This window comes from Eschrichtius robustus, chromosome X, assembly GCF_028021215.1.
Source record: "Eschrichtius robustus isolate mEscRob2 chromosome X, mEscRob2.pri, whole genome shotgun sequence".
Classification (NCBI taxonomy): domain Eukaryota; kingdom Metazoa; phylum Chordata; class Mammalia; order Artiodactyla; family Eschrichtiidae; genus Eschrichtius; species Eschrichtius robustus.
Genome location: NC_090845.1, coordinates 25527613 through 25544462, shown reverse-complemented (window position 1 = coordinate 25544462; position 16850 = coordinate 25527613). Strand labels below are relative to the sequence as shown.

At 32.7% G+C, this 16850-nt stretch overlaps 1 long non-coding RNA gene across 1 annotated transcript in view; it reads left to right on the top strand.

Annotated features, from left to right (window-relative positions):
- The window catches only part of LOC137756609 (uncharacterized), a 95741-nt gene extending 80381 nt beyond the window's left edge, over window positions 1-15360 (top strand). Inside the window, exon 3 of the long non-coding RNA XR_011072239.1 lies at window positions 15273-15360. This is a non-coding gene — a long non-coding RNA (uncharacterized lncRNA). The remainder of the gene's footprint in view (window positions 1-15272) is intronic.
- Window positions 15361-16850: the final 1490 nt, after the last annotated feature.

Sequence of the window (16850 nt, the reverse complement as noted above, 5' to 3'; positions counted from 1 at the left end):
AGAGGTACCAGATTTGAGTCTCACCACTTGGGTTTCTCTTCTGAGATCTTGTCTTTTCAAACAAATGCTTGCCTCCTTGAATTTGTAGTGCTTTCAAATAATGATATCTTTAGTATCTTCCACTCTTTTTGGAATAAGTTTTTATAGTTATTTTTCCTCCTATACCTTACTAATCAAATCTTTATATCAATAAGAGGAAAAAAAACTTCTTTTAAGGCAAATAATCTTACAGAGAGATCTTTTCTGACCTCACTTGCTTAATGTACTCCAATTAAATTTTTTCATTGATTGCCTAAATGTTTTTCTAGTTCCCAGCAAGTGCCAGATATGGATTATGTGGTGGAGTTACATGATTTCACTAGGTATATAGTCTAGTGGAAAGCAAACAAGTAAATTTGGATTATATTATAGAAGATATGTTTTGTCGTAATTGTTTAAGCTATAGTAGTGTAAGTCAAATGTTACCTATACCACTTTGTATTATGTTTACTGGTCACTCTAGAGTTTGGCATATGAAGCCTTTACTCATCTTGGTCTACTTAGTGTTAAGAAGGTACCAACTTATGCAGATGCAATATTACAACAGGAAAATTCCACTGATTCCCCCTTTTCTTTGTGGTCTTTTTATCACATTTTATTTAAATATTTTATTAAAAACTTGATGTTGATTATTGTTCATTTTCTCCTTTAATTTTCTTAAATGAGGTAAATTTTATATTCGGTTAAATATACAAATCTTGAGCTTCCATTACAATGAATTTTGCAGTTATATATTTTATATACAAAATGCTGTTTTACATTTTTACTTAAAAACTCAGTTGTCTTTTTAATTTTCTGACTTTCCATTTGAATTCTTCTATGATATATTGTCTATGTGGTGCAGAGTGGTTTAATTTTCATTTATTTTTAAAATTTCCAAATTTCTATTGGTTGTTTTTTTCTAACAGCTTTATTGAGGTGTAATTTATATACAAAAAAACTGCACATATTTCATGTATACAATTTGATGGGTTTGAACATATGCATATACCCATGAAACTATCACCACAATCAAGCTAATAAACATAGCCATTTAATTTCAGTCCATTGCATCAGAGAATATACTTTGTTTTATTTCAGTCCTTTTAAAACTACTGAAGTTTGTTCTATGGTCTAGTATATAGTCTACATTGGAAATGTTCCATGTGTAAATGCAAAGAATGTATATTCTGCAGTTGTTGGATGGAGTATTTTATAGGTATCTTCTAGGTCTAGCTGTTTGTGGTGTTGTCTACATCTTGTATGTACTTGTTGATTTTCTTCTTTGATTTTTTTTGCCCAGTTCTGTTCATTATTCAAAGAAAAGTTTTGAAATCTCCTAATATTATGGTCGAAATGTCTATTTTTCTTCTCAATTTTGTCAGTTTTTTGCTTGAAGTATTTTGGGACTCTGTAGTTAGGGGTATATCCGTTTACAATTTTATATCTTTGTGATTGACTCTGTTATCATTATAAAATAGCTAGTAACAGTTTTGTCTTATTTTGTCTGATATTAATATAGCCACTCCAGCTCTCTTATGGTTGGTCTTTGTATGGTATGCTTTTTTATTCTTTTACTTTCAACATGTTTGCAACTTTAGATCTAATGTATGTCCTATGTAGACAGTATGTAGTTGCATCTTATTTTCTTATTTAGCCTGACAATATTTTCCTTTACTTAGACCGCTTAATCCATTCACATTTAATATTATTATTGGTATGGTTTTATTTATGTCTACATTTTTTTTTCTATATGGCTCATGACTGTTTTTCCCTGTTTCTCACTTACTAATTCCCTTTTATTAATTAAAACTTTTGTGTAACATTTTAATTTCTTTAACAATTTTAACCATATTTTGTGGTTGTTATCTTAGTGCTATCTCTATATTTTATAATATAAATCTTAACTTATTAGAATCTACTTCTTATTTACACAAAATTTACACAAAGTAGAACATTTATTCTTATAACTCCCTCATTTTTGTGCTATTATTGTTATACATATTATGTTTATGTATGTTATACACCCAACAATACATTGTTATATAATGTAATAATTGTTTTATGTAATCTTATTTCTGTTGAAAAAGCTAGAGGAAAGGAGAATAAATTATATTTATAGATTTCATTTTATATTAAACTTCCTACGTACTATTTCTGAATCTTTTCACTTCTTCCTGTGAATTTGTGTTACCCTGTGGTTATTTCCTTACTCCAATATAGATTCATTCACAGCTCCCTCTTTTGTGTTCTTATTGTCAAATATATTACATATGTATATGTTACATGACTAAAATACAATTTTATAGATATTATTTTGTGAAGTTGCCTTTTAATAAGTTATGCTAAGAAAGAAACATCATTATTTAATTATACTTTATATTGTTATTACTTACATAATTACTTTCACTGGAGATCTTTGATTCTTCCATGTGGATTTTGACTGCTGTCTGGTGTCACTCCTTTCATGTTGCAAAGCTTCCTTTAGAATTTCTTATATTGCAGGACTTGTAACAACAAATTTTCTTTGCATGTCTCTAGTTTTTGTTGTTGTTAAAAATTAGGCATGTTAAATAATATAATGTAGGAAATCTGGAGACTGATTCTCCCACCTGGCTTGCTGTTGCTGTTGTTTGTTTGTTTGGTGACAAGCCTGGACTGATCATATGAATTCTGTTTCCACTGCAGTGTGAATCTTCTGATATCTTTGCTCATGTTTTCCCCCATCTTTTTTATCTTTTAGCCTGGCTTCTTAGGGGTCCTCCCCTGGTTGGTATAAGACACTTATTGGTCAAATGTTGTACACTTAAGCCCCTGAACCAAAAAGATGTGGCTTAGAAACTGCTTTCATGGTTCTGAGTTTAAAATTGTATCTTTTCTTTCATCATTGAAGAGTCAGCTCCATTTTTCTGGTTCTCCATGGATCCTGTTGAGAAGATAGCCATAATTAAAATCATTGTTCATGGATTAGTCGTGTATATTTATTTCCCAGAAGTTTTTGGTGGGAAGTTTCCCAGAAGTTTTTGTTCACTTCATTAATATTATTTATATTTGGTATAGGTGTCAAATATAATGCTTACTAATAAAAGTAAACATTCAATAGTTTTTACGTCAAAAACTTTAATAGCTTTTATGTCAATCCAAATTATTCCATTTGTGTAAATAAAATGATAATTTATTTGACACTAGCAATAAAGCAAAGCAAAAACAAAAAATATAGCTGTTTATGTCAAACAACAAAAGCTCCAAATCAAAAGTTTTCTTTTATATTTAATTTGTAAAGCAATCTGTATATATTTTACACAAATTAAAATAAATTAAAGCACATTCCCAAACAAAATATCAAAATGATTTGTTATTATTGCTAATCTGGTATTACTTGTTACTTAGATGAGAAATTGAATGAGAACAGTCAAAATCTTTTGATAAATAATGATGAAGTGACACTCGTTTTGCCTATTGCAAAATAGTTTATATCTATAGTTATTATATAATATATAATACCATTGTTTTGGCAAAACATAATCTATATTAGTAGCTATTTATAGAAATACGGTAAATATCACAACGAATCAGTAACAAACAATATATAGAATATAAAGAAAATAATGAGGAGATATGCATAAGAATATCTGTAGGCTTAATATATAATTTTGCCATTTCAAATAATTATATAATGATAGGTTAATAAATGGACTTAGCAATTGCATCTAAGTATATATACAAACTAAATATAAATTGGCAATTACTCTATTAAATTTGCTTAATACTTTGTGCAAGTTAAATGCATAACCAGGTACTTTTTTGTCTTGATATCAGCTTATTGAAGGGGTATAAAATTACACAGGCTTTTTGATAGTAATTTGGCATTTTTTACCAGTTTTAAATTTACCTATACTTTTACATAGTAATTTCCCTTCTAGTCCTGCATCTGACACTGTTATTCATACATGTGCATTAAAGTATGTGTACAAAAAAGGCACAGCTTCTATTTCGGAATATATTATGCTTTGTCCATATCAAGAGTACTGTGCAGCTTTTTCAACCAATTAGGTTGAGCTATACATACTTATGGAAGAAATGTTCAAGATAAATTGCTAAAAAAAGAAAGCAAATTATAAATTACCTTCAGATGTGTGCAAAATTTATAAATATATTCTTTATGTAAATACATATTTATGTGTATATCTGTTAATATATACACCTCATTTCTAATCATGATTACTTCTGAGAGGGAATATGAGTCTGGATTTTTCAAGATTTTTTTCACTGAGCACACAGTATATATGTAATTAATAAGTGATAAATCAAATAAATAGACTCAAGATGGCATGTGTTTTGTGTTTCCCCCTTTTTCCTGTTTCTTATCACAACAGGATAAGAAGTTATTCTTTAAAATAGGAGAATTAGAAAAGAGTTCCACTGGCATTAAAAGTCAAGTGTATTATAAAGTTTATCTTATATTTAGCTGCTTTTGTTACCATGATATCAGAGATGGTGATAACAGTGATGAGGATTATGGTGACTTCTCATAGTTTATCTGATAAGTATATAGGAAAAGCCTTAAAAATATAACCTTGTCCTGTGGAGTTTTTGTGCCATTTTTAATGATTTGTATAAAAAGTTCATTAAGAATTGTTTTTATTGGAAAAGTGTGTTTTTTTCACCGTATGATATTCATCAATCTTGCTAAATCTTTTATTAATTTTAATACATTAGCTACAGATTGCTTTTAGATAGTCTGGGAACATCAACACAATCTGTAAACAATGATGGTTCCGTTTCTTCCTTTCCTGTGTTGCCCTGGTGAGGATCGCCATAAAACATTCAATAGAACTAGTGACAGTAGACATTTCTTGTACCCTTTCTGATCTCAGGAGGCAGTTTTTCGGTATTTCATTGCTAAGTATGGTGTTTGCTGCATTGTTCTCAGTTTGGGGGTTTGGGGTTTTGTTTGTTTGTTTTTAGTCTTATATGGGTGGTAAATTATGTCAAATGGTTTCTCTGTATCTACTGCGAAAGTACATGATTTTCTTCCTTTTTTTTCTTTCAAGTGGTTTGATTTTAAAATGCTAAACCAACAAGAATTCATTCTTGGATTAACATCAATTGGTACATTGTGTTTTATAGTGATACATTTTTGATTCCATTTATCAAACATAAGTTACTGTTGTTTTCTGCATTTGGTCACGTGGGATATAAACCTTATATTTTACTTTCTTATAATATCTTCAGTTTGGTGTAAAATTTATAAGGGTCTTCTAGAACATTTTGAGGAGTGTTTTTCTCTTTTGTGAGAGAGTTTGTACAAGATTATTTCTTTCTCATATGGAAAATATCAGGAATTCAGACACTAGGACATGGAATTTATTTGTAGGAATTCATTATAGACACAATTTATTTAATAATCATAGAACTATTGAGATTTCCTAAGATTAAAAAATTTATTTCATTTCATATAATTTCAAATTTATTAGCATAAATTTTAAAATAATATTCTGTATTTGTCTCCAGGATCTGTAGTGATGATCTCTTTTTCATTTATGGTATTGATAACATGTGTCTTTTATTTTTCTTGATAAGTCTTGCAAGGAATCTTTAAATTTTTTTCCAGATTTATTGAGATATAATTGACAAAAATTGTATATATTTAAGGCATACAACATGATTATTTGATATCGATTGTGAAATGATTAACACAATCAAGTTAACTATTTTATTCTATTTAAAAACAACTTCAGGATTTGTTAGTCTTCTCTTTGTGATCATTAAAATTTCACTAATTGATCTTAATTTTGTTGTTTCATGTCTTTATTATTCATAGTAAGTTACTTTTTTTCCCCAATTTCTTGAGGTAGATTATCAGATTTAAAAATTTCAGCATTTCCACTTGTGCAATTAATGGTATAAAATTTCCTTTAGACAGATATTTTGGTGCATCGTATATATTTTAACAACTTGGTACTGAGGTATAATGGATTTAAAATACACTGCACAACTTTAAAATAAACAGTATATATTTTGAGATATGTATATATTTGTGAAACAGTCAACACAATCAAGGTAATGTAAATATCTGTCTCACTCACCTTTCCTTGTGGCACATTCATATTCTCCCCGATGATCCTGCCCAAACACTCCCCCTCATCTCTTGCTATGCGCATTCTCGTACAGATCTTTATATGGTCATATACTTCCATTTTGGGGGGATAAACTTGAAAGAATGGGTTGCTAGATCATATGATTAGGGCTATATTAAAGTGATTTTACAATGTGACAAAATATTTTGCAACATGATTATACTATTTTATACCCCCCCAGTGGTGTGAGTGTCTCAGTTGCTCTACATTCTTGCCAGCACTTGTTATGGGCAGTATTTTAAACCGAAGCCCTTCTGATAGGTGTGCGGTGGCATCTCATTGTCACTCTGAATTTCCTGAGTGTAACCAAGTTATCTTGCTGTCCCAGCCATCCCTAGTAGATGGAGAAAACAGGTCAAAGGTCTGATGTTAATCCTTTCCATTTATATTTTGCAGGTGTGGTTACTTTTATTGCTTGCTGGATTCTCTGTGTGAAATACTAGAGAGATAATTATAGGCTCTGGGTGATATTTTTCTTTCTCCAGGGAGCATTTCTTTCACTATGCAGAGGCAGTTACCTGCAGGAAGTTCCTTTTGACCTTGAGACCTTTTGAAACTGGGTCTTCAGGCTTATGAGATGTTTTCCATTTCTGGTTCATATAGACATTTAGGGCATAGCCCCTCAGGGATGCCAGAAGAATCCATGAGGTTTGTTTTGTTTCATTAGCCTTCTGCCTTGCTGGGCCCTGAGCTCAGTGCGTGTCCCCTGAGATGGTGAGAGTGCCCGAAGACCTGTTCACGTGCTTAGTTCTCAGCCTCTTCTTCCTGCTTAACATCTTGAGTGTTCAATCACCTCTTTTAGATTAGCAAACACTTTGTGGGGGAAGGTGGTACCAAATTTAGAGCTCAGTACCTTGGCTTTTCTTCTTCCTTGAAATCCTGTCCCTTCCATGCTTACTTCCTTGAGTTTGTAATACCTTGAAGACCTGTCTTTCATATATTTCCAGCTTTCCCAGTATTTCTCAGCAGGATATTGGGGCTAGTTGACTATTACAAGAAGCAGGTGTCTTCCCCAAAATTATTTTTTGAAATAAGTTTTAGTTAACAGGTGTTTTTTTTCTCCCATAGCCAGTTAGTTCCAACTTAATATCAAGACTATAAACAATAGTAATTTAAGTTTCTATTTTGAGGTAATTATACATTTATTTGTAGTTGTAAGAAATAATATAGAGATATTCCAGTACCCATTTTCCCCCAATTTTAACATCTTACAAAACTATGTATAATATCTCAACCAGGATATTACCATTCATACAGTCAAGATACAGAACATTTCAAACACCACAAGAATCCTTTCATAGGCAAGCCCCCCTTGTCCCTTTGTCCATCCCTGCCTTCTGGCAACTACTAATCTGTTCTTCATTTCTATAATTTTTCATTTAATGAATATTTTATAAGTAGAATCGTTCTTTATGTGACCTTTCAGATTGGCTTTTCTCACTCAGCATAATTATCTGGAGATTTATCAAGGTTGTCGAGTATATGAGTAATTTTTTGTTTTTATTGCTGAGGAGAATGGTATGGATGTATACCACATTTTGTTTAATCATTCACTCTTTTAAAGTCATCTGAGCATTTCCAATTTTTGGTTTTTACAGAAAGAACTGTGATAAACATTTCAGTACGTGTTTCTTTGTGAACATGAGTCTTCATTTCTCTGGGATAAATAACCAAAAGTACAATTTCTGTGTCATATGGTAGTTGCATGTTCAGTTTTTTAAGAAATTGCCGAACTTTTTCAGAGTTGACTGCGTTTTACGTTACAACAAGCAGTGTATGAGTTTGCATCCTTGCCAGCATTTTATGGTGCAACTATCTTTTTGTTTTAGCCTTTCTAATAAATGTAGTGAAATCTCATTGTGATTTTAATTTGCATTTGCCTAATGGCTTTGATGTTAAACATATTTTCATGTGATTACTTGCCATATGTATATCCTCTTTGGTGAAATTTCTCCTTGTTTCTTTTGACCATTTTACAGTTGGATTTTTAAAAATTTGTGTTTTAAGAGTTCTTTATATGTTATAGATACTCATCCTTTGTCAGATACGTGGCTTATAAATAATTTATCCCAGTATGTAACTTGCTGGCCCCAGTTGCTTAACAGAAGATAAAACTGGTAGCATAGCAAAAGTTTTTAATTTTGACAAAGTCTAATTTGTTAATTTTCCCTTGTATGGATTGTACATATGGTGTCAAATCTGTCGGCTCTTTGCTTAGCCCTCGGACCTGAATGTTTATATCTTATTTCTTTTCTGTAAGTTTTACAGGTTTTGTTTTACACTTAGATCTATGATACATTTTTAGTTGAAGTTTTTTTTTTTTTTTTTTTTTGGTATGAGGTGTGAAGTTTAGATTGAGGCTCAGTTTTTGGCCTATGGATAACCAATTACTGTAGCACAATTTTTGAAAAGACTATTATTTCTTAATTGAATTGCTTTTGCAGCTTTTTCAAAAATAAATTGCCCATACTGCATGGGGCTGTTTATAGGTTTCCTTTCTGGTTCATTGATCTATGTGTCTGTCTCTGTCTCTCTCTCTCTCGTAATACCACACTGTCTTGAATATTGTAGTTACATAATACATCTTGAAATTGGGTGGAGTGATTCCTCTAACTTTATTCTACTATTTCAAAAAATTTTTAGGTGTTCTAGTTCCATTCTCTGTTTATCTCAATTTTACAACAATCCTGTTAATATCTACAAAATATATTGTTAAGATTTACTTGCGAATTATGTTAAACTTGTGTGGGGAAAATTTAAATCTTTACTAAATGTTAACTCTTCCAATCCATGAGCATGGTATGTTTTTAAATTTATTTAGATATTCTTTGATTTCTTTCATCAGTGTTGTATAGTTTTTAACATAGAAGGCCTATACATATTTTGTTAGGTTTACTTCTAAGTAATTTTTGAAGCAATTGTAAATTGTATTGTATTTTTTATTTCAGTGTTCACATGATCACTGTTAGTATGTAGAAATACAATTGAGCTTGTATGTTCATCTTGTATCCTGTATCCTTGCTGATGTCACTTACTTAAGGAATTTTTATAAATTCCTTGGAATTTTTTATGTAGACATAATGTCATCTGCAAGTAGCAATAACTTTCTTTCTTTCTTTTAGGTTTATATGTCTTTTATTTCCTTTTCTTGCCTTATTGCCCTGACTCACATTCCAGCACTATTTTGAATAAAAGTCATAAAAGTGGACATACTTGCCTTATTCCTGAACTTAGCAGGAAAGCGTTCAGTTTTTAACCATAATGCATAGTTTTTAACCATTAGATCTTTTGTATATGCTCTGTATCAAGTTAAGAGGTTTCTCTCTATCCCTATTCCTATGAGTTTTTACCTTGAATGAGTATTGATTTTGGTTAATAGTTTTTCCTTCATTAATTGATATATGTTCATTTTCATTCCTTTGCATGTTAATTACATTGCTTGGTTTTCAAATACTGAACCAGCCTTGGATGCCTGGAATTAAACTCACTTGTTAGTGGTGCATAAATCTTTTTCTATATTGCTGAGTTCTGTTTGCTAATATTGTATTAAGGATTTCGTGTCTGTATTCAAGGGATATTACTCTGTGGGGTTTTTTTTTCTTTTTTTTTTGTACTTCTTTGTCTGATTTTGATATCATGGTGATATTATCTTCATTAAATGAATTGCGAAGTGTTTCCTCCTCTTTTATTTGCTGTCTTTCTATCTTAAATTTTGATATATTGTATTCTCTTTTTCATCTATTTCAGTGATTTAAATTTTTTTTCCTTGATACTTCCTCTTTGACCCATGCATTTTTTTCAAGCGTGCTGTTTTGTTTGCAGATTTTCGAAGATTTTCCTGTTATGTTTATCTTATTAATTTCCTTTTTGATTCCCTAGTGGTAAGAGAACATACTCTTAGGATTTTAATTATTTTAAGTTTGTTGAGCTTTCTTTCATGCCCCAAGATATGGTCTAACTTGGTATATGTTCCGTGAACACTTGAAAAGAATTTGCATTCCCTTGTTGTTGGGTGCAGTCTTCTGTAAATATTGATTAGCTCCTGTTGGTTAATGTTACTGTTGATTTCTTCTGTATCTTTGCTGAATCTGTATAATTCTTCTATCAATTATTGAGAGGGGGGTTGAAATTTCCAGCAATAATTGTGGATTCATCTATTTCTCCTTTCAGTTTTATCAGTTTTGCTTCTGATATTTTATAGCTCTGTTTGTTGAGTACATACACATTTAGGATTACTGTATCTTCTTCTTGGACTGAGCATTTGTCATTATATGTTGTCCATTTCTGTCTCTGCTAATTTTCTTTGCTCCGAATTCTGCTGTATCTGATATTCATATTGCCTTTCGTACTTTCTTTTGATTATTGTTGGCATGATGTATCTTTTCCCATCCTTTGCTTTCAAACTGCCTATATCATATTTATTTTTGTTTAAATAAATTTATTTATTTCATTTATTATTTATTTTTGGTTGCGTTAGGTCTTCGTTGCTGCACGCGGGCTTTCTCTAGTTGCGGCGAGCGGGGGCTACTCCTCGTTGCGGTGTGCGGGCTTCTCATTGCGGTGGCTTCTCTTGTTGCGGAGCATGGGCCCTAGGCGCGCGGGCTTCAGTAGTTGTGGCACGCGGGCTCAGTAGTTGTGGCGCATGGGCTTAGTTGCTCCACGGCATGTGGGATCTTCCTGGACCAGGGCTCCAACCTGTGTCCCTTGCATTGGCAGGCAGATTCTTAACCACTGCGCCACTGGGGAAGCCCCCTATATCATATTTAAAATGAGTTTGCTGTAGACAGAAAATAGTTGTCTTCTTTTTAAAACAAAATTCACTCAGCCAATATCTGTATTTTAGTTAGTGTGTGTAAGCCATTTTCATTTAATATTATCATCTATATTTTAGGACCTAAGTGTGTCATTATTTTCTTTCTGTTTGTTTTCCCTATCTTAATTTTTCTGTTTCCTTCTGTCTGTCTGCCTTACTATAGGTACTTGAACAGGTTTTTTAGAATTCAAATTTGATATATTTAGAGTGTATTTGAGTGTATCTCTTTTACTGATTACTCTAGATAATCTTATATATCTGCTACCTATCTTCCTAATCTCTCTCTCTCTCTTTCTCTCACTATCTCTCTATCCACCTATCTATGACTATGAAAATCTACTGTTATCGTTTTACCACCCATAGTGAGGTGTAGAAATCTTCACTCCTATTATGTCCCTTTTATTCTCCTCTTATTTTTAATGTAATTGTCTTAAATATTTCCTCTACATACTTTGAGATCCATATCAGACAGTGTTATAACTTTTGCTTCAACTGAAAACCTAATTCAGAAAACTCAGAAGAAGTAAGAAAGTTTATTGTAGTCATCTGTGTATTTTCTAACCTTGGTCTTTCTTCTTTTTTGATGTTCTAAGATTACTTCTTTTATCATTCCTTTATATTTAGAAAACTTCCTTTTGCCATTCTTTTAGGGTATTTTGCTGGTAATCAGTTCTGTTAGTATTCCTTCATCTGAGAATGTTTTGTTTTTCACTTCAGTCCTGAGGATATTTTTGCTGGTTACAGGATTCTGAGTTGACAGTTCTTTACTTTCAGCACTTGAAAAATGTGCTGATTGATTCTGGCTCACCTGGTTTCTGGTGATAAATTATACTTAATTTGAATGTTTTTTCTCTATAGGTAAGGTGTTGTTTCTCTCTTGCTGCTTGCCAGAATTTTTGTTGTTGTTGTTCTTGATTTTTCAGAAGTTTGAGTATGATGTGTCTTGGTATGGATGTCTTCAGATTTATCCTGATAGAGATTTGCTAAGCTTCTTGAATCTGTAGATTAATAGATTCCTGTCTTTTGAAAAATTGAGAACGCTTTAGGCATTATTTTTTAGAGTACTCTTTCATTCCCACACTTTTATTCACTCTTTGTGGGATACCAATGACAGGATCGTTAGAACATTTGTTATTGACCCACAGGTCCCTGAGTCTTTGTGTTTTTTGTTTTTGCTTTTTACCTCTACTTATTTCCTCTCCATTGTCTTGAATAGGTAATTTCTCTTTTTCTTCCTTCAAGATCAGTTATTATTTCCTTTGATATTACACCATGAGGGAAAAGGTGAAGGCACTGCCTCTATTGCCAGGTGATTGTAGAAGTCTGTGTTCCACCCTTAACCTCCACTGACTCAAAAGTGGAGGATGTTCCTGGTTACTTCTGGGTGGGATTGGGAGTGTTGACTCCTCACTAGGCCTCCACTAGTTCCTCCCTGATAGGAGGAATGAGAGTGTCAGGTTACAGCTCCTCATGTAGACTCCACTAACACCATGCAGAGTGACTTCTTTAGCATGGGCTGTGGTGAAAGTCATTCTTCTCTACTAAGCCTCCTCTGACAGCACCCCAGTAAAGAAGAGAGCAGCATCTCATTAATTCCCAGGAAGTGGAAGTCCAGATTTCTCACACACTCTCCATTGACACTGTGGTGTGGTGGAAAACAGACATGTTCTTTACCACTCAGCAAGTATGAAAGTCCCAGCTCCCTACTCGAGCCTTGGACACCACTGGATAGATGGTTTGGGTTAAATGGTTACAACCTGGTGAGAGTGGACCTTTGGTGGTGAGAGTAAAGATGGAGTCTCAGTTTTTTCTGTGGTGTTTGGCTGGAGTAGAGTAGTTCTAGTCAGTTATTAGTTAAAGAACTAAGAAAATAATCATATGTTTATCCATGTAATTATATATATTATGGAAGCCTAATTTTTCTGCATATGGAATTCTGGGTTGAAAGTTTTATTTTTCTTTCAGCACTGGAAAGGTAGTGTTCCATTTCTCTGGTTCTCTGCCATAAACCATTGATTTTCCTTTCTTCTAATATCTGTGTCATTTTGGTGTAAATTTTATAGCAGTCTCATAAGACAATTGAGAAGTATTTTTACTATTTCTGTTCTCTAGACAAGACTGTGGAAGATGAGTGGTGTTTTTCATTATATGGAAAAGATCAGGTCTTCAGTCACCAGCATGTAGAGTCACTGGTAGGAAGGATTTAATTACAGATGCAGTTTATTAAATAGATACAGAATTGTTGAGATTTTCTAAATTTTCTTTTTCTTTTTTGTTAAGCTGATTATTTCTTGGAATTTCAGGTAATTTCAAAATATTAGCATAACTTTGTTTATGCTATTATATTGTCAGAGGTTCCTTGTGAACCTTATATTTCTCCTCTCTGATCCTGCCCAAGCCTTCCACTCTTTCCCATTTTATAGACATTCTTGTAGGACTTTTTTGTATGGAGATTTAATTCCATTTTTTCTTGGAAAAACTTCAAGGAACAGAATGGCTGGATTACATGCTAGTTGTACATTTCAGTTATCTTAGAATATGTCAAAGTGCTATGCAATGTAAATATACCGTTGTACTCCCCATCGTCACTGCATGAGGGTCACATTTGCTCTATTTCCTTGCCATCATTTGTTATGGTCAGTGTTTTTCATTGCTGCCCATCTAATAAGTATGTAGCGGTATCTCACCGTTGCTCTAAGTTCCATGGTGTAACCAAGTCTTAGTTCTCTCTGTCCTAACATCCTCAGTAAGTGGAGAAAATGGATCCCACACCTGGTAAGTTGTTCTTTTCCTTCCCATTCACTTTTTGCATGTGTAGTTTCTTTCGATTGCAGGCTAGATTTTCTGTATGAAATACTAGAGAAATAACTGAAGTTTCTGAGTGATTTAATCTTTTTTTTAAGTGAGCATTTGCTTTTGTTTTTGAGAGGCAGTTAGGGTGTGGGTTATTCATCTCATCACAATCAGAGATCAGAGATTGAGTCCTTTTGAAGCTGGATCTCAGGTTTTGTGTGGAGGTTTCTATTTTAGGTTCATATTGACATATAGGGTATAGCCCCTTGGGGGTGCCAAATACCCCCTGGTTTGTTTGCCAGAGCCTCTCCTGGTGCAAGTCAAGTCCTGGAGCACTGTCACGTCCAATCTGTTCCCCCTGAGTTGGTTGAGAGTGCTGGAATTCTGTTCAACTGCTTAGCTGCTTAGCTCCAACTTTCTCTTTAGTACCTTGGATCCTCAGTCGCATCTTTGGAATCAGCAAAAGCCTTCAAGAGCAAAGCAGTAGCAAATTTGGGTGGATCTCACGACAAAGGCTTCTCTTCTGAGATTCAGTCTCTTCAAATGCTTGCTTCCTTGGGTTTGTGGTACCTTCAAACAATATGCTTAATATCTTCCAGCTTTCCTAATTTTTCTCAGCAGGATGGTTTGGCTAAAAAGACTGGTGTGCCATTACTGGAAGTGTTTATCTTACAAACACTAGTTATTGAAATACTTTTGGATCTGTAGATTTTTTTTATAGGAAATTGATATAATCTATATGCCCATAAAGTAAACAGGTTTTGTGAAGGCAAATGATCTTCCAAAAGAGTGCATCTTTTCCCTTGTCATTTCACATAATTTATTTCAATTTAAATATTTCACTGATTCAATAAATTCTTCTTCAGTTTCCAACATATGCCAGGTACAAGCTATGTGTTGGTGGTACTTACTGAGGTTCAATCTAGTGGGAAACAAACAGTAAATAATGAGCATATTATAAAAGATAAATTTTTGAGGAATTCATTATACAACTATAGTAACCAGATTACTATCTATACCATGTTTATTAATTGTTGCTCTAGGGATTGGCATATGAATGTCTACCTTATCCTGGTCTATTCAGAGTTATGATAGTACCACTCTACGTGCATGTATCCTCACAATACTTTATTCCCTTTAATCCTTTTCCTTTCCTTTGTCACATTTCCTGTATGACAAATATATTCTTGTCATATATTTTACATATACAATACTGTTTACCACTTTTGCTTCATAGAGATGTATTTCAAAAATAGAGAAAAGTTGTCATATTTATCCACGTATTTTCCCTCTCCAGTACTCTTCACTCCTTGTAGTTTTTAATTTCCATGATGTGTCCTTTTCCCTTCAGCCTGAAGCCCTGCTTTAGTATTACGTGTATTACAGGTTGTCCAGCAACAAATGGTCTCAGATTTGATTGTGTGAATGTGTCTTATTTCATTCTCAGTTTGGAAGGATAATTTTGACAGATATAGAATTCTGGATTGACAGCTGTATTTTTCTTTCAGCGTTGGAAAAATGCTGCCCCTATTTCCTCCGGATCTCCAAGGATACTCTTGAGAAGGCAGGCATTATTTTAATCATCATTCCCAGGTAGGCAATTCATCTTTATTTCTCTGGCACTTTTGTGTTTTATTCTTTGGCTCTTAGTTTAAGTATGATGTACCCATATGAATATCTATTTTAATTTAACCTGCTTTAGTTCTATTGATCTTGGACCTGTAATTTAACATATTTCTAAAAAATTGGGAAATTTTATATTGGTTTACACAGATTCATATTTAGTATATAGAAATATGATTGTTTTTATGTTTGATCTTGTATCCTGCAACCTTGCTGAAGTAATTCTGTTCTAGGAGGATTTTTAGTAGATTGCTTGGAATTTTCAATACAGACAATGATACCTTCTGCAAATTGGTATAATTTTAATTCTTCTTTCCAATACGTATGTGTATTATTTATTTTTCTTAACACGTTTTAGTGGCAAGACTTTCTAGCGCTATATTTAATCGAGTGGTGGGAGCAGACCACCTTGCCTTGTTTCTGATATGAGAGTGAAAGTATTCAGTCTTTCACTATTAAATGTGATGTTAGCTGTAGTTTTTTTTAAGATGCTCTTTACCAAATGGTACTAGATAGCCTCTATTGATAACTTGCTGAGGATTTCTTTTTTAATCTTGAATGGTTGTTGGATTTTTTCAAATGCTTTTTCCATGTTGGTTGTTATAATCATGTTTTTTTCTTTTTTTATCCTGATGATATGGTTGTTTACATTGATTGATTTTTAAATGTCGAACTAGTTTTGCATACCTGGAATGAATCCCATTTTGTCATGATGCATAATTAATTTCATACATCGTTAAATTTACTAATTTATTGAGGATTTCCACATCTACATTCATGTGAAAGAATTGGTCTGCAGTTTTATTTCACTGTATTTGCCTAGTGTAGTATCAGGATAATATTGGCCTTATAAAATGAGTTGGGAAACATTCCTTTCTCTTCAGATTGTCTGTTTTATCTTGATTGAGTTATGGTGTTTGTGGTTTTTAGGAATTGATCCATTTCTTCTCAATTGTCAAATTTATTTGTAAAAAGTTGTAGTATTCCCTTGTTAACTTTCAATGCTTATAATGTCTATAGTGATAGCCTCTCTTTCATTCCTGATAGTGGTGATTTGTGTCTTCTCTTTTTTGTCTTTGTCAGTCTTGCTATATAGGTTGACCAATTTTATTGATTCTTTTTCGAAGAAGCAACTTTTTATCTTTGGTTTATATGTTGTTTTCTATATTTGCAATTTCATTGTTTCCTCTTCTTTTGTTACTCCCTTCTGTGTGCTTTGGGATTACTTTGCTCTTCTTTTTCTATGTTTTAGCATTGTTAACTCACATAGTTGATCTGGGGCATTTCTTTTTTAATGTAAGCACTTCTTACTAAAAAGTTCCCTTTCGGCACTAGTATTGCTATGTCCCACACATTCTCTCTGATATGTTGTATTTTCATTTTCATTCAGTTCTGTGTATTTTTGCAGTTTACCTTCAGGCTTCCTCATAGACCATAGAGTATTTAGAAATATATTTGTTTAA